At 36.3% G+C, this 23,346-nt stretch overlaps 1 pseudogene; it reads right to left on the reverse strand.

The window, feature by feature from the left end:
• Positions 1-1,245: 1,245 nt before the first annotated feature.
• Positions 1,246-23,346, reverse strand: part of LOC134731323 (HEAT repeat-containing protein 5B-like) — a 30,166-nt pseudogene continuing 8,065 nt past the window's right edge.

A 23,346-nucleotide genomic window follows, 5' to 3' on the forward strand; every position in this document is an offset into this window, starting at 1 on the left:
ATAGTATCTGTATAACCCACCTCCTGTAGACACCTATGTGAAGAGAATCCTTAGAGTTCAGTCATACTGGAGTCAGTATTCTATAATTTAATATGTAAATAAAAGTATTTAAGCTCATTGCCTGCATAAGACTTAATAGTACAGTACTATGCTAGTAAGACTTGTTAATAATCTTCCAGCTGCAGATGGAGCTGTCTCTTGCAGTACCAGCCTCTACAGTCACTGAGAAAAATGAGAGAACTATACAATACACCATTCATTACATTTACCATAAGAAGATGCTGGTCTTTAATATATCTAATAGCATATTCTTTCCTTTAGGCTGGATTGGAGCTAGCTCACTCCCAGACTCTACCAAATGAGTATTTTATAATAGTTATTCCAGTAGTTTTTTTAAACTTGTCATGGATCAACTGTGATCTAGAAAGAATGTTCCTAGCATATATCATCTACATTACACACAGGAAGGTAATATTTCTCGAGTCACTTCTACAGAATTGAAGCTTCTATCCTGAGACAACTTTAAAATAAAAATAGACCGCAATTAAATCGTAGAACGTAGGGTGTGTTTGTACACGTGTGCGTACGTTACTGAAAGGCAGCAACACAAAAAAAGAGCAAAGGCTTTGTATTGAGAGCTAGATCTGGGTCCTATTTCTTCCACTTACTTGCATAACTTTAATTCTCCTGAACCTCAGTTTTCTATCCCCTAAAACAGACACACCTAATATTGTACCTGGCATATAGAAAGTACTCAATACCTATTAACACCAAAGTTGACCAAAGCAGACCAAAAGTGGCAGTGGCGGGACCATGAAAAAGGTAAATGCCATTAATAAACATGACAGACAAACATCAGACATTAACTTATAAGTAGGCACTGAGTCTACTGGATGAAAGAAGAAAACAAAGGTTGATGAGATAACCAGTTTAAGTTCAGTTTATTAACAAGATTTGGTCTTAGTTATTATAGCTGAGTTATCTCAGAAATATATGTGATCAAAGGGAGTAAGTGTATCTTACCAAATCAAGATGCTCGTTTTTCAATCCCATCCAATATGTATAGAAAGGTCTCGATTAAAATTTGGATAATAAATTCTCAACTTTCCTAAATTTAAAGTTCTTGAAAACTGCTTTAAAGATGTTATATTTGTCCATTTTTAACAAATAATATTTGAGACATACCTCACTTTTGGCAATAAAATCACATTACAAATACCTGTTTCAAAACTGCTCTTTGCCATAGATAAGCTGGTTTTACTCAACAGTAAGCTGGTTTTACTAGTGTAATTAGAGCAACAGGAAATTAGAATGAACAGACGGAATGAAGTCAAATTATAAGATACCAGTTTACCAGACAAAGGAGATTATACTTTACTCTCTGAGTACTGGGTAGTCCCTAAGGGTCTCTGGGCAAATGTAAAATATGAAAGTGGTGTGAGGAAGATGGGACATGTAGGGAAGACGGAGAGTCTGAGGAAGATGAGAAGAATGAGGAAGCAACTATATGACAAAGTGAGAGGGAAGTCTGGATTTCATCGTTAGCTATGCAACTCCTGTGAATGGACCTGGACTTAAGGTCTCAGAAAAAAAATCAAAATTTAAAAATCTAGCCCTAATCTGCCTATGTTAAGTTTCAAATAATATTTATATAAACACTTAAGATTACTGAGAAGAAAACCATGACAGTAGTATACAATAGAAAGAAAGGAGAAGAAAAAAGCTACTCTTTTTTATTTTATTTTATTTTTTGAGACAGAGTCTTTCTCTGTCACCCAGGCTGGAGTGCAGTGGTGCAATCTCAGCTCACTGCAACCTCCGCCTCCTGGGTTCAAGTGATTCTCCTGCCTCAGCCTCCCAAGTAGCTGGGATTACAGGCAGGGGCCACAATGCCCAGCTAATTTTTCTGTATTTTTAGTAGAGACAAGGTTTCACCATGTCAACCAGGCTGGTGTCAAACTCCTGATCTCAAATGATCCACTTGCCTCAGCCGCTCAAAGTGCTGGGATTACAGGCATGAGCCACCATGCCCGGCCATGATCTATGAAAACCGTTCAATTTTCACTAAACATTATCAAAATGCTAAATATTACAGTAGCATATTCTCCTGACATCTTTGAATATATAGCAATGTGAACTTTTATTTCTAAAAGCTGAAAGAAAAGCTCTGACTTTCAAATAAATACTATATCAGTACAAGGTTGGGTTTTTTTTTTTTGAGACAGGGTAGGTCTTGGTCTGTCACCCAGGCTGGAGGACAGTGGCATGTTCATAGCTCACTGTAACCTCAAACTCCTGGGCTCAAGTGATCCTTCCAACCCATCCTCCCCAGTAGCTAGGACCATGAAGCTTGGCTAACTTTTTTTATTTTTTTTAATGATGGGGTCTTACTATGTTGCCTAGGCTGTTTTTTTCTCTTTCCCTCTAAAATAAATTATAACGTTACTATACTTAGACAAAATCTATTATCCTTACATCAGAATTAAATATCCAATTATAATTAGGGTCTGTTAACCCCATAGTAAGAACACTATGTTTTATGTTAACATACTAAAACTGTTATTTGACCATCCTGTTCAACATTAAACACAGCAGCGTTCGTATAAAGACCAAAGCCCACGTGACAGCATTCCCAAGTCTAGGATCTCCGTCATACTTTTCCTTTGGCATGAGGAATGCCCAAAGGACACTGATGTACTCAACCTAACAAAGCAGCCATTGCAAAACTATATCCACTCACAGCTTCTGGTGAGGTCTTCAAGTTGTTGAGCCGTTCTGCACACCTGTCTAGAAATGGTGTCAGCTGGAAAGTTTATGCCACAGCCACACAGAGCAAACACCATGCAGCAGCAAGTCGGGCAGTCATGCTTGGATGAAGAAGCACTGAAGTCACAATCTCACAATCTCCAAAAGCCCTAAAAAAGAAATACTCAAAATATTACTCTTTAATGAAGTCAAATGATTTCAGAGACTCAAAGACTATCTAAAAAACAATAACTGAAATCACAATCAGCAAGATTTTACACATATAGATCCACAAATTTGCCTAAAACTACATACAGTAGAGTACTTCAAAGGAACATTTTCTATGAAGAACATAGTACAATTATATTCAATGTTGATGTAAAATTTAATAGAAGTCTTCAACAAATTTTAGTTAATTTTTATTAAAAAAACTACCACAATAGCTTTTGATTTCTGTTCCAAAACTTTAACCATTTAATTCAATATTCTTTACAAGGAATCTTTTTTTTTTTTTTTTGAGACTCGCTTTGTCCCAGGCTGGAGTGCAGTGGCATGATCTTGGCTCACTGCAACCTATGCCTCCTGGGCTCAAGCAATTCTCCTGCCTCAGCCTCCCAAGTAGATTACAGGCACGTGTCACCACACCTGGCTAATTTCTGTACTTTCAGTAGAGACAGACTTTCACCATGATGACCAGGATGGTCCCGAACTCCCGACCTCAAGTGATCTGCCCACCAGGGCCTCCCAAAGTGCTAGGATTACAGGCATGAGCCACCGTGCCCAGCCAATCACAACGAATATTAATTTAAGTAAAACCTGATGATCTGAAGTGCTAATGATGATGATAAGCAACTAATCAGGAATTAAATATCAATCACACTTAAGACTGAAAAAAGTGAAAAAACATGCTAGCAAGTAACTGAATGTCATACCTATAGACGCTTCTTGAATAAGAGGGGATGTGGTGGCATTCAAGCTCTGCACCAGGCTCCCGAGTTCCTGGAGGGCACAGACCATCACATGCTGACTTGCTGCAACGTCTGCTGCACCAGATTTGTTTTCTCTACTTGTGTCATTCATTACTGCCTCTGGAAACACAAAATCATGTCTTTGACATAGGAGAAATGAATTGTGGTATGATTTTTTTGGTCTACACAATTTATGATTTTAGCCATACCAGTTGATGTCTGAGTGTTAAAAACTATGCAGTTATTTCTCAGTGGAAAACTTGCAGAACTAAACACTGAAGTGACTGAAAAACATTGTTTAATGGCTTTATAATAATGCTAAAATACATACTGAGCTATATCTTTGCTTCCAGGAATACAACCTAATTTTAGCAAGCAGCAGCAATCCAGTGTATAAAAGCACAGATACTGCAGAAACAAGACTTGGGTTCAAATCCCAATTCCACTAGTTATATTAGTTATGTGACATTGGGCAAGATATTCAACTTTTCTGTCCCAATTTCCTTATCCGTTAATGGGCTTACATGCCTATTTCAAATGGTACTGTAGTGATTAAAAAGTCAGTGCATATAAAGAATTTAACACAATGCTGCCCATAACACACATTCAATAAATGCTAGCAGCTATTATTACTTTATTACCATTGCTACTTTAAGTGTTCCAGTATATTGGAGGTATCTGTTAAATTACCGACCAGAAAATGGATCTATAAGGAAAATGCCTTAAGTACCTCTTACTGGAATGTTTCTGTAAGTTCCCATTAATTAGCCTTGCTGCCTGCTACCCCAACATTTTAGCTTCCACTAGAATTGAAATGTGTTTGACAAGAGACAAGCAAAGATCCCTTGCCAAACTATTAACTGAGAATACATTCTGGCCCACAAATCCCCAACACTTATCATTATATTTAATTCTGCTTTCAGGATTTAAAAAAAAATCAAATAACGAATTTATGACCTTAATATTAAGAACTTTTAAATGATAGTAAAACTTTCTTTTTTGCATTCATTATGAATTAATAGACTATAAAATACATAATACAGAATAGGATATAATAGATTAATAAATTGAGGACTGTAATTAAATTTTTTTTTGAGACAGAGTCTTGCTCTGTTGCCCAGGCTGGAGTGCAGTGGTGCCATCTCAGCTGACTACAACCTCTGCCTCCTGGGTTCAAGCAATCCTCCCAACTCAGCCTCCTGAGTAGCTGGGACTACAGGTGTACACCACCACGCCTGACTAATTTTTGTATTTTTTAATAGAGACACGGTTTCGCCATGTTGGGCAGGCTGTTTTCAAAGAATTCCCGGGCTTAAGTGATCCAACCATCTTGGCCTCCCAAAGTGCTGGGATTACAGGCATGAGCTACCATGCCTGGCCAAATAACTCTTTTGTTTTTAGGTATTTCTGGACTCGGAAATGCATAAACTCTAGCTTTTGATTGCTAAACTTTAAGCTTCCTGAGGACAGGTGCTGTATGCATCCGGCTTGCTATTTTACTCCCACCATTTGGCGCAGTGTTTCTGGCACTAAACATTTCCTCAACGAATCAATGTGCAAACTATTCTTTAAGTTGTGAATCTTAGATGACTATTTTAGCATATTTAAGGAATGATATCTCATTAATTTAAACACTTTAATTCACAATTCATAATTTTCAGTTAGCTCTATACATTTAAAACTAGTTTACTGGCTGGGCGTGGTGGCTTATACCTGTAATCTCAGCACTCTGGGAGGCCAAGGCAGGTGGATCACTTGAGGTCAGGAGTTCAAGACCAGCCTGGCCAATGTGGTGAAACCCTGTTTCTACTAAAAATACAAAAATTAGCAGGGTGTGTGGTGGCACACGCCTGTAATAACAGCTACTCAGGAGGGTGAGGCAGGAGAATAATGTGAACCTGGGAGGTGGAGGTTGTAGTGAGCCAAGATTGCACCACCGCATTCCAGCCCGGACAGCAGAGCTAGACTCTGTCTTAAATAAAATAATATAAAATAAAAAATAAAACTAGTTTACTAAGTAAGCCATTATAAACAACAAAAACTACAACTATTTATGTGTTTTTTACTAATTTTATAAAACATTTAATACATATATCTCTAAAAAGTAAATTATTGATATTTATTCATTAAATCCTTATTTCAAGAGACCTCTATTAGTCAATATAATTTCCCTTATTAAAGTTAGTATAGTGAAATTGTGAATAATAGTGAAAAAACTAAACTTTTAGAATTTATATTTTGCCTTGCTTTTAGTATTGCTTTTATATTTAGTTTATAACTGGATTAAAAGCTCCATGAAGGGAGAAACTTTATCTCATTCATTATTTGAACCCTGAATTACTGCTCTGCAAATCTAAGACACTCAATAACTATTTGTTAAATTGAAAAATTTATAAAATTGATACTTTTTAGAAAAGAATTTCTTGTAATAATGTATAACTGAGGTTTCACAGTACATCTTATAGCGGGCTAATAATCATCTGTAATTGTTCCTAAGTTTTCATATTAGGCCTACAAGGGGAGGAAAAGAAACAATAAAAATATATCTTTATAAAAAAACAGGCTCTAAAAGCAGAAAGAGGACAATAGATTATTCCTTGAAGACAGCAACCACTGTGCTGCTGCATGCCAGAAAAGTTATAAAATCCGTATAGGTACTAGAAAGAAAACAGAAAACACAATCTTACCAACACGCCACCCAAATCTTTAACAACTCTATTTCACTGTAATTATGTGATTTTAGTATCAAATAAGAGCACTCAATAAAAATCACTATGAAAACACACAGAAAGATAAACTAATCAGTCTTACGGATATTTATTAAAAGTAACAATAAAGAACTAAATGACTAAGGTAATCAACACATATAATGATACCGATTCTTACCTATGGCTTTCATTTGTTTTCCAATAGCTTGGCAGATTTCTTTGGCGCCTGCAATCTGGGCTTTTTCACCTAGCAAACTGCCCACAGTAGCTCTTAGGATAAAGGAAACACATCGTCTGGAGTACACAGCCTCCACATGTGTTTGTGTTGCCCAAGGATGGGAAACCAGATCAAGTACGTGGGACAGGAACGTGGCAAAGCTGCGCTCCAACCACTGACCACCCAATGTTGTCACAAAAACAACACAATGCCTGTAAATAGAGGAAGGTACGACTTCAGATACACTTACATAACTAACAGAAATCAAAGATAAAGCAAGTACTAAAATAACGGATAACAGCATGCAGAATAAATTATATTTGAGGCTGAAACAGAGAAAATTTAAACTTGAGGTCTTTTTACCACTTCTGGAATATGAATTATTAGTGAAGTATCTTTGACTAAAAAACAGTTCTTAAGATAACAACTGCATGAAGAACATAAAGGGACAGCAGTGAGAGGGAAGGGAAGCTGAATTTACCCCAGTGATCGGGAAGGTAACAGGTTATTATAGAAACAAGAAAACCTTAACATCCTAAATAAACACTGACTTAGAGCTATAAAACCCTTACATATAACTTTTCCTGTAAGTTAAAAAATTGTTTACTTATATTTTATACTTGTTTCAGGATCAAGGTACAGTTATGATTTTGACTATGATCACCATTTCATCTTATTAGGTATTAATTATTATTAGATCATTAACCATAACCTCTTATTCTGTGTTATTTTGAAATTATAATTCCAAGTCAGATATAATCTTATAATTACATTGGTGATTAAACACATAGAAAATCCAATCAAAGCATTAACCAATATTTTCAGCTACAGGGTTGTTGGAGAATATTAAAATCTAAATGCTCAAGCTACCTGAATACAGTTTCAATGAAAACTGAGTTATTTTATATCTGATTTTCTGTTAAGCAAAATGTAGGAACTTTAAAGATATTTACACAAATATAGTAGACATAGGCTTATTTATATATTATTAAATATCTACTGAATTTCCATATAAGCACGTAATTTGGAATTTGAATGTAATTCATTCATTTGGTAAAAGAAACATTTTGAAAGAAACCAGACAATATTAAAAATGTCTGTGTGAGCTGTTACTTAGTAACAGTTTTCCATGAAGTTTCACAAGTGATATGAACAAAATCTTTTTTTTTTTTTTTTTTTTGAGATGGAGTCTCACTCTGTCGCTCAGGCTGGAGTGCAGTGGTGCAATCTCGGCTAACTGCAACCTCCACCTCCTTGGTTGAAGCGATTCTCCTGCCTCAGCCTCCTGAGAAGCTGAGACTACAGGTGTGTGCCACCACACCTGGCTAATTTTTTGGTGTTTTTAGTAGAGATGGGGTTTCACCATGTTAGTCAGGCTGGTCTCAAACTCCTGACCTCAGGCAATCCGCCCACCACAGCCTCCCAAAGTGCTGGGATTACAGGCATGAGCCACCACGCCTGGACAAAATTCTTTTACATGTATGTGTTACAAACCTGCATAACTCCAACTCTCACTTCACGATTAACAGACCCTCCAACTTTTAACATTTCTCCAAAGCTCTTTAAGAAACCTGACCCTCCACGCAGAAATCCTGTGGCCATGAGTTCTAAGACTTCATCAAATGTTGCTCGCTTCATATTCTGACGCATTACTGTCAAGAAGAAAAATAAGAGTATAAGCAAGTATATTTCTGAGGCACTTAGCTTAATAATTCAAGTAATTATTTTTAAGGATACGTCACTACAGTGGGGAAATGGTTTAGTCTCCTTATAATTTTGTTCTGAAAATTTTCAATGTACTTGTAAACCTGAATTCAATTCCAAAGGAAAAAATGCTCAGAAAATGGAAAGAGCTAGAAATAAAATTCAGTAAATCAATGCAAAATAGTCTAATAATAATGATAATACTGTGTGTAACACAATAAGGACAAAGCGTACCCACAGCAGCTACTACTAACTGATCTCAATTCTCATTCCCGCCTGAGGTGGACACAAAAAACTTTTCTCATCACGGTGCTTTCTATACAGTAGTTACCAGTAGATTAAAATGTTACTGGGAATGCAACTGAATCGGCATCCCTCGTACAGGGTTTCATATTTTAGGAAGTCCTTCCACATATAGTAGCAAATGCAATCCTCACAAAAATTCTGTAGAGAGGAGATACAAAGCTCATGGCTAAGAATGCAAGCTTTGGTATCTGGCTGCCTGGGATTTTAATTTCATTTCCAACACAGAACAGTTTTTAGAAAATTAGTTACAGAATCTCTCTAAGTCTCAATTTCCTCATCTATAAAACAGTAATAACAGTACATATAATTCACAGGGCTTTTATGAGGATTAAATTTTGTAATACACTTAATTCAGTGCCTGGCACAAAGTTAGCACTTTAAAACATTACATCATCATCATCATCATCATCTACTGAAATAATTATCATTAAAGATGAAGAAATCAAAGCTCAAAGAAGTGAAATAGGGTTTCACAGTTAATAAATACAAGAGACAGGACTTGAACCTAAAACATCTGGTTCTTTTTCTATGATACAGAGGTGGGGTAGAAGTGGGGACAAGACTGGGGCAGAGTTCACTCAGCATCTGCTCACAGGCAACCCTGAGATATCTCTGTGGAACTGTGAAGCAAAGCAAGAGTAATTTGAAAACTCAATGCTGCCTCTGATTCTGTTTATAATGATAATCAAGAAAAATTAAAAATTAATACTGTGGTAGAAATGGGGATCTACTCATCAGAGACTTAAAATAAACAGCAAATAAAGTGCCAGATTCCAGTACCTTATACATTATCCAAAATCATTTCATAAATCTTATGTGCTTATATGTCCAGCATAATTACTAGATATCCTGTACATTATCATCACAAAAAATGTGACTATATCAAGGAAAATGCCATTTGTGTTCTTTCTTTTTTTTTTTAATTTTTTGAGATGGGGTCTTGCTCTGTCGCCCAGGCTGGAGTACAGTGGCACTATCTCAGCTCACTGCAACCTCTGCCGCCCGGGTTCATGTGATTCTCCTGCCTCAGCCTCCCAAGTAGCTGGGATTACAGGTGCATGCCACCATGCCTGGCTGATTTTTGTATTTTTAGTAGAGACGGGGTTTCAGCATCTTGGCCAAGCTAGTCTTGAACTCCTGACCTCGTGACCCACCCATCTCGGCCTCCCAAAAGTGCTGGAATTACAGGCATGAGCCACTGCGCCTGGCCAGGTTCCTTCATTTTATGAAAAAGTAGACAAAGATACTTAAAAATTTTAAATCCATTACAGTGACTTGCCTGTATGTAATAACTAATTAGGTCTGTTATGGTCTAAATCAAGGGCAAACAACACCTGTTGCCTGTTTCGGCATTAATGCTGTGGCCATGACTCTTCCTAAAAGTTTAGATACTGCCACTTGTACCCCATGATTTGAGTTTTCCAAAGCCTTAAAGCAGAGAGTGGCCATATTTTCTAGTTCAGCAGTCCACATAAATACAGCTTCATTCTGTAGTTCTAGTAGACACTGGAATTAAAAACAAAAAAGTAAATAACATCCTACAACATCTGCTTCCAAAATGGAATAGTAAGAACCAGACTCACCACCTCTCTTGAGATAACAAAAAAACTCGACAAAATAAATGAAACAACAGTTTTCAAGACACTGGACATCAGGCAGTGATGCATCTTAAGGTATCCTTAAGAGATGAGGAAAAAACAAGATGAACCCTACAATTGTCCCAGCCTACTGCCTTGAGTGAGTTTCTAGTTAGGGAGAAACGCAACACTAAACCACCACATTAGAAAAGAAGAAGGGTCTCAAATCAATAACCTCAGCTTCACCCTTAAAAAACTAGATGAAGGAGAGCAAATTCAACACAAAGTAAGCAGAAAAAGGAAATAATAAAGGAAATTAATGACTAGGAAACTAAAAAAAGAGTAGAAATGAAACCAAAGTTGCTTCTTCAAGAAAACTAATAAATTTGATAAATCTCTAGTCAGGCGGATCAGGAAAAAAAAAAACAGTAAAAATACAAATTACCAAAATTAGAAATGAGAGAGGTCAAATCACTACAGATTTAACATGTTTTAAAAAGTTAAAGAGAATATGTGAACAACTTTATGCCAATAAAATTGATAACTTAGAGGAAACAGACAATTCACTCAAGAAGAAACAGATAACCTGAATAGCCCAGTATCCGTGTTAAAATTTGATTCTGTACTTCAAAATCTTTCCCTCAAAAAAACTCTCGGAGATGGCTACACCAGTGAATTCAACAAAATGTTCAGGTAAGAAATAATGCCAATTCTACACAAACTCTTCCAGAAAATTGAAAGGAACTTTCCAACTAATCCTATGTCAGTATCACCTTGATGCTGAAACCTGATAAAGACACTACATGAAAAAGAAACTACATACCCATATCCCTCATGAACACAGATACACATTTCTAAACAAACTTCTAGCAACTCTAATACAATAATATATAATAAGGATAATATATCACGACCAAGTGAGATTTATCCTAGGAATGCAATATTGGTTAAAATCCTAAAACTAATCAATGTTATTCACCACATTAGCAAACTAAAGAAGAAAAATCAAATCATTATCTCAATAGATGCTGACAAATGATTGACAGGCAAGTGCCATGATGCCTGGCTAATTTTTGTATTTTTAGTAGAGATGGGGTTTCACTATGTTGGCCAGGCTGGTCTCAAACTCCTGACCTCAGGTGATCCACCCATCTCGGCCTCCCAAAGTGCTGGGATTACAGGCGTGAGCAACCATGCCCAGCCTGGATGTTGACACTGATAGAATTCATGATTTTAGTCATATTTCCCCAGACTTATTTGTATTCTGTCAATATCTGTATGTTTAACAGTACAAGATGTTGCTAAGAGAAATCAAAGACCAAAATAAATGGAGAGATATATCATGTCCATAGGATGGAAGACTTAATATTGTTAGGATGGCAATTCTCTCCAAATTCAATGCAACCTGAATCAAAATCCCAGCATGGTATTTTTGTAGACATTGACAAACCTAGACAGGCAAAACAATTTTGAAAAAGAACAAAGTTGGAAGGCTAACAGCGCCTGATATCAAGACTTATTACAAAGGTACTGTAATGAAGAAAATTGTTGTTGGCATAAAGATAGACAAATGGATCAAAGAAACAGAATAGAAAGTCCAAAATTATACCTACACATATTCACACAACTGATTTTCAACAAAGGGTGCAAAGGGAGTTTAGTGAAGAAAAGCCTTTTCGAAATGGTACTGGAAGAAGTGGATATCCATATTGAAAAAAAGCCAAAAAATTTTGATTCAAACCTTACACCACATACAAAAATTAACTCAAAATGGATCATACATCTAAATATAAAACTATAAAACTTCTAGAAGGAAACATAGGACAAACCCTGGTTTATGAAATGTTTCCTTAGATACAACACCAAAAGCACAATCCATATAAGAAAAATTGATACATTGGATGAAATTCAAAATGTCTTTTCCTTACAAGGCACTGTTTAGAGAATAAAGAGACAGGCCACCCATTCGGAAAAATATTTGTAAATCACATATCTGATAAAGGAATATGTAATAAACCTATAACACACTCACAAAAGTCGATAATTATAAAACAACACAAGAAAACAGTGGACAAAACATTGAGCACATCCTTCTTCAAAGAAGATATGGATGGCAAATAAGCACCTGAAAATATGCTTATCATTAGTCATTAGGGAAATGCAAATTAAAGCCACAATGAGATACCACTGAGATATGAGATACAATGAGATATGTATCCATTAGAATGGCTTAAATTAAAAAGACTGCCAGTAACAAACAATGGTGATGATATGGAGGAAGTGAAATTCTCATACATTGCTAGCAGAAATGTAGAATGGCACAAGTACTTTGGAAAACAGTTTTGTAGTTTTCTGAACGTTAAACTAAATCTGCCCTATCAATCAGCTATTCCATCCCTAGGTATTTGCTGAAGTGAAATGAAAGCATATGTTCATGCAAAAACTTATATACAGATGTTCACAGCAGCTTTTTTTGTAATAATCAAAACTGGAAGCAACTCAAATGTTTATAACAGGTGAGTGAACAAATCAATGTGACATATCCATACAATGAAATACTACTCAGCAATAAAAAGGAATGAACTATGGATACATATGGCAACATAAATGAATTTCAAAATAATTATACTAAGTGAAAGAAGCCAGAATACACATACATAAACGTACATCTCATTATGTGATACTATTATATATAATTCTAGAAAATGAAACTAATCCGTTGGAACACAAAACATAATTTAAAATTTTAAAAGAAAAAAAATCCTTGACTGTTTAAGAGCAAGAAGGATAAAGAGCAGTATTCTAAATTGGTTGAGTACTAACCTTGGCCACTGCACATCGAACAGCCATTGACCATCAGTCAAGAGAGACCTGACATTCTTTTAAATATCGCGATGAGAGGAAGCTGCTGCACCACTCATTCCACTTAGAACTTTCTGTAGACCCATTAAGATTTCACTTCGCCCTTGAGACTAGACATGTATACAAAACTATTTTGTAAAATAAATTCCATATTTAAACAAGAACATACCAAGACAAAAGTTCTTTGGGTCTAATGGTCTTACCTCCAAATTATAAACAGTAAATAATGAAAAGTACAATAAAATTAAGTATTCTAGAAAGTACCTGGCAAGTAAGAATAGTCAATTAAATAATATCTTTCTAAAAAATTAGGTTTTAAGTAAATATATTCCAATATTTCTATGACTTACTGAAGTACATATAATACAATGAAAATATGAAGACAGATTCAAAAGCTTCAATATCATATCTCAATATATAAAATATTTCAGAATGTAAAATATTAAGTAAAAATTAATAATATATAAACGATCCAAAAGATGAAGCAGAAAACATCCAACACATTTAAGAAAACATGTCAGAAATATAGCAAACCTTCATCTTCTCCTGACTAACTCAAACTCTTTTATCCATATTCTTATAGTGCTTATTGTTAGTTCTAATAGTATACTCATCACAGTGTATCACAATGCTTATTCACACTTAGATCTCTTCCACTAAACTGTAAGTTCTTTGAGGTCAGGACCATCTTTGTATGTTTAATGCCTGACAAATAATATGTCCTCAATTCTTTTTTAATGAATGAATAGACAAATAGTTCCCAGAAGAGGTATCCAATTCTAATCCAGGCTGGTTTCACTGAAAAGGAAAATAATTTAGACACAAAACACAAAGGGACAGGAAAAAGGTGATGTGACAAATGAGGCAGAGATGGGAGAGATGCATCTACAAGCCAAGGAAGATCAAAGATTTCCAGCAACCACTAGAAGGTAAGAAGGAAAGGAAGCATTCTTCCCTAAATCTACTTCAGTGGAAACATGGCCTTGCTGACACTTTATCGCAGACCTCCAGCTTCCAGAACAGTGAGACAATAAATTGTTGTTTTAAGCCACCCAGTCTAAGGTAATTTATTACAGCAACCAGGAAATTAACACATTAGCTATGGCACCAAAAAAGAAAAAAGAAAACAAAAGCCAATCCAAAAGTACCATAGGACTAAATAAAAAATAATAGGTAGCCCTATTCCTTGTCAAAGAAAAGCATTCTTTCCCTTCCCCCTGATATATGTTAAAAGAAGGGACAAGTAATAATTTGAAATTACCTCCTTGCTAAGCAATATGAATACCACAGTGACAGAAAAAGAAACAAACATATTTTAGCTGACATCTAACTCTTGCCACAAGCAAATATTCAAATAATATCGGTTGTAAAACCTACCTCTGCACTTTTCAGAGATTTCAATAGATTATTTACTGTTTCTGGAAATGCGCTGCCCAACATTCTCCCCATTTTTTCATAAAATGCTCCGACACAAGCCACCGCAGCCCCTTAAGAAGTGACAATTTCACTGGTCATTGTTCAGGTTAATGACACAATTATACTTTTCTCTTCAGAAATCAATTTGCATTTGTCTAGGACACTTTTGGCTATAATCCTTAATTTCAACTATCAAAAACAATTTGTTTATCCTTCACAACTGCAACAAATACTATACTATATTTACACTGTATTCTTGTTAAATACTATAGTTAAATTGTATTCTTGTTAGGAATACAAAAGAATCTATATATGTACATAATAAATTATACCCATTCTTTGGGAAGAAATCCAAGTATTTCTTTTTGTTTTTTGGGAGACAAAGTCTCACTCTGTCACCCGTACTTGAGTGCAGTGGCGTGGTCCCGGCTCACTGCAACCTCTGCCTCCTGGGTTCAAGCCATTCTCCTGCCTCAGCTTCCTGAGTAGCTGGGATTACAGGTGCATGCCACCATTCCCAGATCATTTTGTATATTCAGTAGAGACAGGGTTTCACCACGTTAGCCAGGCTGATCTCAAACTCCTGACCTCAGGTGATCTGCCTGCCTTGGCCTCCCAAAGTGTTGGGATTACAGGCGTGAGCCACGGTGCCCAGCCCCTAAGCTTTGCTTCTATGAAGACTTTCCAAATTATGTCAATCCTCAACAATCCCTCTCTTCTGTCATTATATATAACACTTAATGTCAATCACTCATTTTGACAAAAGTATATCATTTACTGTGTTGTAACTTGACCATTTTATATGTCTCTATCTTGTCCTGCCAGTGGAAATGTAAACTCCAGAAACAGGGAATATATCCCATACATTTGCATTGCTCACAGTGTCTGCCCCTTAATTTACAAATAATACTATACTATTTGTAAACCTGTAAAATTTAATCTAAATTACATTAACAGAGCACTTGGAACAATAAAGTAATAGAAACACACTTCTTCAGGAGCAAGAAATGACCCCAGTGTCACTTAGCTCAATAGTAAGTGAATAGCTGTGGGTTTACCTTAAAGACAAAAGTAGGACATGGTGGTTAAGAGCGGATGCTTTGGAGTCTGGCAGACCTGTGCCTAAATGCTAGAACCCACCATCTAATAGCTATGTGTAGTTGGATCTTGGAAGTGGGCAGGTGGTCTACCATGAGGTGAGCCATTCCTGCTCCAACAAATAAAAATAAATAAAAGCTATGTGATCTGAGCAATCTAAAGATGAGAGGTTAACTAAATTTAGCTCACAATCAAACACATAATAAACAGTAGAAGCAGGGAATCAACTTTCACCTTTTCAACTCCAAATCTCATGCTTTTTGATACCCTGTAGGCTGATAATAAATTTAAAATGACTGGCATCACATGCCGGCATACATTAGAGATTTCCCAAATAGGACCCATGGATCCACTGGAAATACATATGAATGTATAATCAATTCTACTTAACCAGAACTATAAAATTATGTGTATATATGCTAAGTGGCAGTGAACTAAATCATCAAAGTATTAACATAGCTTCAAACTTCAAAACAAACTAGAAAGTATTAGTACCGTCTAATCTCCTCTAAAATTTTGAGGTCTTTATCTATCCTAAACAAAACACAAAAATCTAATCACAATATATCTAGGTAGTTACCTAGTGATACCAGGTAAATACCTAAAAGTAGACCTAAAAATTAGAATCCAGGTTTTGAAAAATCTCTCCATTTCCTCTGTAAGCTATTACACTGACCATGGCCCCTTGAATGTTGATGTTCTAGAGTTGTATCCCTAGCCATCTTCTCTTCTCAAATATACTCCTCCTCCTAGGTAACTTTGCTCATATCAAAGAATTCAGCCTACTCACCAAAACTACATTCCCAACAAATCTCTAAAATCCCAATTAGAATTTCCAACTACCTATTATACACTGTCATTTGGATATTCCCATTTGTATTCCAGAATCAGCATGCCTAAAATTTAACTCATTATCTTCCCATCACAACTCAATCCACTTAGAGCTTTCATTGTTAGCAGCATGTTGCAGGTTCCACCCACCTGGGGGTTTTTATGGTCCATAGTCTCCTAAGTTTCCTTGAAAGAAAAAATAAAACTTCAAGGGCCCCTGTTAAAGTAAGTACTTACAATTTTGTTGGAAAGTAGGCCGCAGTGTCATCTTTATCTCTGATAATGTCATTGCATTTATCAAGTGTCTGAAAAACTGTAAAAGTATCCCCAATGCTATAAAGGGCTGCGAGATTTTTAGCTAATAATTTTTGTGTAGGTGGTCCAGGTGAACTATTTATTAATCCAGTTAATTGTTCGACAAGTTTTTTCTGTTTTTCCTTTACATTGGTCTGTTACAAAAAAATTTTTAAAAGAACATCATTAAAAAATTGTTTTTGTTACCTTTTAATCAAAATAAAAAATACTTAACACTTAAGGCACTCTAATAATTAAAAATCTATATTGTATTAAACATAAACCATGAGAATTTTCAAGTTAAGGAAAAGTTCAGTAAGAAATCAGCCATTCTTTCCTACATTAAATATTCTCCTTCATTTTCCTCCAGAGCCAAAAGGTTAGCTTCAATAAAAGTGAAGACTCTGATTCAAAAAGTTACGAGACCAACTTACTAAGAAATAAACCAACAGCCAAAGGATGCAAAATACTGGGTGTATGGACAACTGATGTCTTAGAACACAGATAGGTTTCCTATGTAAAAGCAAAGTCAGTAGTTCATAAAGTTACAGGTCAGCAAATGAAACCAAAAGAAACTGAAAAGCCCTAGGCAACAGGAAAAAAAAAGTACCCAGCTCTACCCATAATCAATACCTAGAATTCATTCATTTATTCAAACAATATTTATTATGTACTTAATGTATGCCATGTACTAGGGTGCAACAGTGAACGAAATAGACAAACAAGTCCCTGCCCTCATGAAGTTTACACTCTAGTGGGGAGGGATAGAGTTTACTAAACAAACAAATGAATAGTATGGATGCTTACTGTTTTATGTGGATTAATTAGAAAAGGCCTCTCTCTGAAAAGAAGTGAAGGAGTGAGCCATGCAGATGCCCAGGGGAAGAACATTCCAGGTTGAAGGAACAAGTATAAAGGCCTTGAGGTTGGAGCATTCTTAGCATCCTTGAAGACAGCAAGAAGGCCAGTTTGGCTGGAGTGGAGTAAGAGAAAGTAGTAAGAGATGAAGTCAGAAGGATAAAAGGGACCAGATGAGGTAGTCTCTTGTACCCTATTATAGAACTCTGTATGTTACTCTCAGTAAGAGAACTTTGTATGTTACTCTGAGTAAGAGTTTGAAGCAGAGCAGAGTGATGATCTAAATATTTTAGCAGGCTCACTCTGACTTCTAAGAATACTCTATAAGGTCCATAAATGGAAAGCATCATGAGCAAATAGGAAGCAGATGCAATAATCCAGATGAGAGATGATAGCAGTAACCGTGGAGATGATAAATAAACTCTGGATTTGTTTGTGGATGAAACCATAGGATTTGCTGGTGAATACGACGTGAAATTTGAGAAAAAGAGGGAAGTCAAAAATGACTCTATGGTTTTCCCCCTGAGCAACTAGAAGGATGAAATGGTCATTTCCTGAGATACAGAACATGGGGGAAAGGGCAGGTTTAGGAGGAGAAATCAAGAATTTGGTTTGGGTATGTTAACTCTGAGATGCCACTTAGATAAGAAAGAGGTGGAGTAAACATTATCCTGGGAAACATTATTTTATAGATGATAGTAAAAATCATACAATTAGATGATATCACTGAAGGAATATGTACAGATTAAAAAAGAAATGCCCAGCCGGGCGCAGTGACTCACGCTTGTAATCCCAGCACTTTGGGAGGCCGAGGCAGGCGGATCACGAGGTCAGGAGATCGAGACCATGGTGAAACCGCGTCTCTACTAAAAAAATACAAAAAACTTAGCCAGGCGTGGTGGCGGGTGCCTGTAGTCCCAGCTACTCGGAGAGGCTGAGGCAGGAGAATGGCATGAACCCGGGAGGCGGAGCTTGCAGTGAGCCCGAGATCGCGCCACTGAACTCCAGCCTGGGTGACAGAGCGAGACTCCGTCTCAAAAAAAATAAAAAACAAAAAAAACAAATGCCCTGAACTGAGGGAGAGTTAAAAAAGAACAAGAAGTAGTAGTTAGTGAAGTGGGAGAGGAACCAAAACCTAACAGTGTCTTGGGAAGCCACGAACAGGAAGAAAAGTTCACACAAACTGTGCAAAGCAATGATAATAATCTTATTGTTTAATTTGGGTGGAGGGTGTACAGATATTCATATTATGCTTCATGTTTTATATACTCTTGTATTTATCAATTTCACAACAAAATTAAAGATGTTTTAAGTGTTTCAAGGTGAAAAGATGGAGATGGATCAAATGAGACGAATACTGACCACTGTTCTGGGCAATCTGTCATCAGTAATGGCTGGACAAGCGCTGTTTCAGTGGAGTGGAAGTAAATCCCCAGCTGTAGGGGAGTTAAGAGAAAACAGAAACGTCTAGTTGAAGATTACAAGTGAATCCATGCATTAACTGTTTTTTTTTTTATACTTTAAGTTCTAGGGTACATGTTCGCAATGTGCAGGTTTGTTACATATGTATACATGTGACATGGTGTGCTGCACGCATTAACTCGCCATTTACATTAGGTCATGCACTAACTCTTTCTATAGAAACTCCATTAAAACCATACTAAAGGGTAACAACAACAACAACAGGAACAATAACAACAAAGCACAAATCCAAAGGGTAAAGAAAAGAGGAAAAAGAATCAACACAGTATTTGGAAACCAAGTGTTCCCAACAGGGAAAGCTGTGAAATGACCTAACTTACAACACAGGACCCCCTAAGAGATCATGGTTTTTTTAGGCCCTAGGTGCTTCTGGAGGTGGGAGTGAAGTTGTACCTTGAGATAGAGGGAATGGTTGAGAGTCTAACAAGCAGAAAGAATCCTCTTCTCCATTATGGAAGCAGATTGAAAGTTTATTCTCTGGGAAGAGTGAAATATTGTATGTATAGACTAGGAGAGTCCAGGCTCAGTTGCGGTCTGGGAAAACTGCACTGAAAATGGGGAGATGCAGTGAAAGTTCACATACTGAACGTTAAACTCCCCAGTCTTCTCCCACCAATTCCAAGAACGTGGCCAGCTAGCTATATGCTCTTCAGACACGAGAGTAGAAAAGTATCATCTGGGGAATGACTAGCCTACAGAAACCTAAAATACTAAGGTCAGGAACCAAACTAGCCTACAGTGAAGTCTAGTTTAAAAGACTGGCCCTGATGAGAAAAGTTTTTACTACTCACTTTTAAATTTGAGCAGGCAGTAAAAGATCATCAGACATTTGAGGGAAGTATCTACTTTTTCTTTTTTTTCAGATGGAGTTTCACTCTTGTCGCCCAGGCTAGAGTGCAATAGCATGATCTCGGCTCCTTGCAACCTCTGCCTTTTGGGCTCAAGCAATTCTCCTGCCTCAGCCTCTCGAGTAGCTGGGATTACAGGCACCCACACCACGCCTGGCTAAAAAAAAAAACACACACACACCCACACAGAAGAGATCCTGAGACCAAACTATGTGAAACTCTCGAAGTATGCAAAGAAATTAACAACAAGAAGAATGGAAATTATGTGGATAAATATTAATGACTTTTGCTCTCAATTTTTAAATACTTTAAAAGATAAAAGAAAGCCAAAACAGCACAGCTGGGGTAAAATGAATGACAACACAAAGGTCAGCAAGTAAAAGACACATCTTCTGCTATTTGTGCAGTGGCATCACTTTGACTTGCAGGCAGCCTGTGATGGTCTAAACATGCAGACAGGAACCCTAAAGCAACCCCCACAAAACACTGGAGGATAAAAGGGAGTACTAAAAAAAAAATCCAAAATAACCCTTAAAAGATGGAAGAAAAATAAAAGAGAAAAACAGAAACAGACCAGATGGTAAAACCAAGCCTTATGGATAATCCCATTAAATGCAATTGGTTCAAACACTCCAAGAGATTGTCAGATGAATAAAAAAGCAAGAGCAACTACATGGCATCTGCAAAAAATTCACTTTAAAGAGAAAGACAACAAGAGGTTAAAAGTGAAAGGAAGGAAACATACACTGTGCAGCCACTATTCACAAGCACTCTTGAATCCACATCCACATTAAATGAAGTAGACTTTTGGGACAAGGATTACCACCAGTGATAAAAAGCAACATGTCATAATGACAAAAGGGTTAATTCATCAACTAATATCAAAAACTTGAATATGTGTAAACATAACAGACTTTGAAAATACACAAAGTAAAAACTGACAGAACCAAACGACGGGTTACAAGCACACAGCTCAGGACCTTCCACCCTCCTCTCAGATTAACCTACTAATAGGACCAAAGACAGGAAAGTGGTAAAGGAGACGCAAACACTACCAACAACCAATCTGAATTGACAGTGAAGACACTCTACCTTCAAACAGCAGAATATTCTTTTCAAATGCATATTAAACATTCTGCAATGTAAGGCATGTGGCGGACCCTAAGTCCCAATAAATTTAAAAGGATGAAAATCACACAGTATGTTCCCTGACAACAGAATTAAACCAGAAACCACAACACAAAAAGCTACTTAGAATCTCTCTTTAAGTATTTGGAAATTAAACATCTGACTTCTAGATAACCCAGTGATAAAACAAGAATCCACAGGGGAAACAAAATATTTTAAAGAGAATGATGAAAGACATGGCCTACAAAAATATATAATGCACGGCTAAAGTGCTGCTTAGAGAGGAATCGACAGCTTTAAATATCTGTCTTCAAAATGAAAAAAGGCTTCAATAACTAACTCTAACGCTCCCCTTAAAAAACTACACAAGGATAACAAATTAAACCCAAAATACAAAATAATAATAAAGGTAAAAGGAAATTAAGTATTAAATAGAGAAAATAAAAACTAAAAGCAGATTTTTTAGAAGATTAATAAAGCTGATAAATCAGACTAATCAAAGTAAAGAAAAATGAAAGAAATTGCCAACCTCAGGAAACAAACAGGACATTGTCACTACACATCGCAGGTATATTAAAAGGAAAATAAAGAAATATAAACCTTATGCCAGTAAATTCAACTACTTAAATAAAACTGACAAATCCCTTGAAAGTTACAAATTACCAAAGCTGGCACAATGCTAAATAGAAAATCTATTATCATATGTATATTTAAAGAAATTAAATTCATAATTAATATCTTCTAAGAAAACTCCACTCCCAGATTGCTTTACCAGTGAATTTAATATTTATTTTCCTTTTACCTTAATACTTCCCAACTCACTTTTTTAGCCCAACATTACCCCAACACCAAAACAAGAGAAATACATTATGAGGAAAAAAAAACTAGAGACCAATATCTGCCAAGAACATTGACACAAAAATCATCAACAATATATTAGCAAATCGAATCCCTCAATATATAAAATAAACACAATTTGTGTTTGTCCTGGGGATGGAAGGGCTGGTTCAACATTTGAAAATCATTTAATGTAATTCATTGTATCAACAGACTAAAAATGAAAAGTCATATAATCATCTCAATAAATACAGAAAAGGCATCTGACAAAATTCAATATGTATTCATGAAAAAAATACCCTAAGCAAACTTAAAATAGAAGGGAACTCCTGGCCAGGCGACGGAGGCCGAGGTGGGTGGATCCTTTGAGCTCAGGAGTTCAAGATCAGCCTGGTTTCATTGTTAAGCCAATGACAGAATTTAAGCCACAGACTTACTTTGATAGTACTCTTAATGGTATAACTTCTTCTCCCATTTTATGTCTCTCTTTATGTTTTTTCTTATGTTTCCTTTTTGTTTTCAAGAGAGAGCTATCTTTTAGATCTCCAGTATCCTTTTCCTCTTCAGTAGAGATTTCTATATCTTGAAATAAATAAAAAAGCACTCCGTTAAGACATGGGGCTGTGAAATGGGTGAAACAGAAGCTTAACTTAATCTAATTAAAACCTTGTAATTTTACCTCTATTTTCCTTGGAAGCTTCTGAAGCTTCCTTAATGATGTCTTTCTGAATAATTTTCTTTACTTTTGATCGGGGAGCTAGGGATTCTGCATCTTCAGAGCTGCTTCTCTTCCCTGATTGACTTCAGGATCTGGACCTACCTCAATTGCTTTTGCTGCTTGTTCTTTTGTTTCAAATTCCACAAATGCAAATCCCTTTGGATCTCCAGTAGACTTATAATGTGGTATACTTATATAAACAACATTGCCACATTTCCCAAAGACTCTTTCAATCCAGCTGTGATTAACATTTTTGGGAAGTAACTCCTATTATAAATTAAACGCAATATTAGAGTTTTTCACACACACAAAAAAAGATCAGCCTGGGCAAGGTGGCAAAATCCCCTCTATAAATTTTTCTTTTTTAATTAGCCAGGCGTGGTGCTGTGTGCCTGTAGTCCCAGCTATGAAGCAGGCTGAGGCAGAAGGACTGCTTGAGCCCAGAAGAATGAGGCTACAATGAGCTATGATCATACCACTTGTACTCCAGCCTGGGCCACAGGGTGAGACCCTGTCTCAAAAAAAAAACAGTGGGGCACAGGGGCAGGGAACTCCTAATAAAGGGCATCTATGAAAAAAATTACAACCAACATTCATCATTTCAATGGTTAATACAGTAAATGTTTATTCTCTAAGATGAAGTACAAGCAAAAATGTCTTCTTTCACCAATTCTATTCAATATTCTATCTGAGGTACTAAACAGTGCAGTAAGGCAAAAAAAAAAAAACAGCTTTATAATTAAAAAAGA

Source organism: Symphalangus syndactylus, chromosome 15 (genome assembly GCF_028878055.3).
Source record: "Symphalangus syndactylus isolate Jambi chromosome 15, NHGRI_mSymSyn1-v2.1_pri, whole genome shotgun sequence".
NCBI classification, from domain to species: Eukaryota; Metazoa; Chordata; class Mammalia; order Primates; family Hylobatidae; genus Symphalangus; species Symphalangus syndactylus.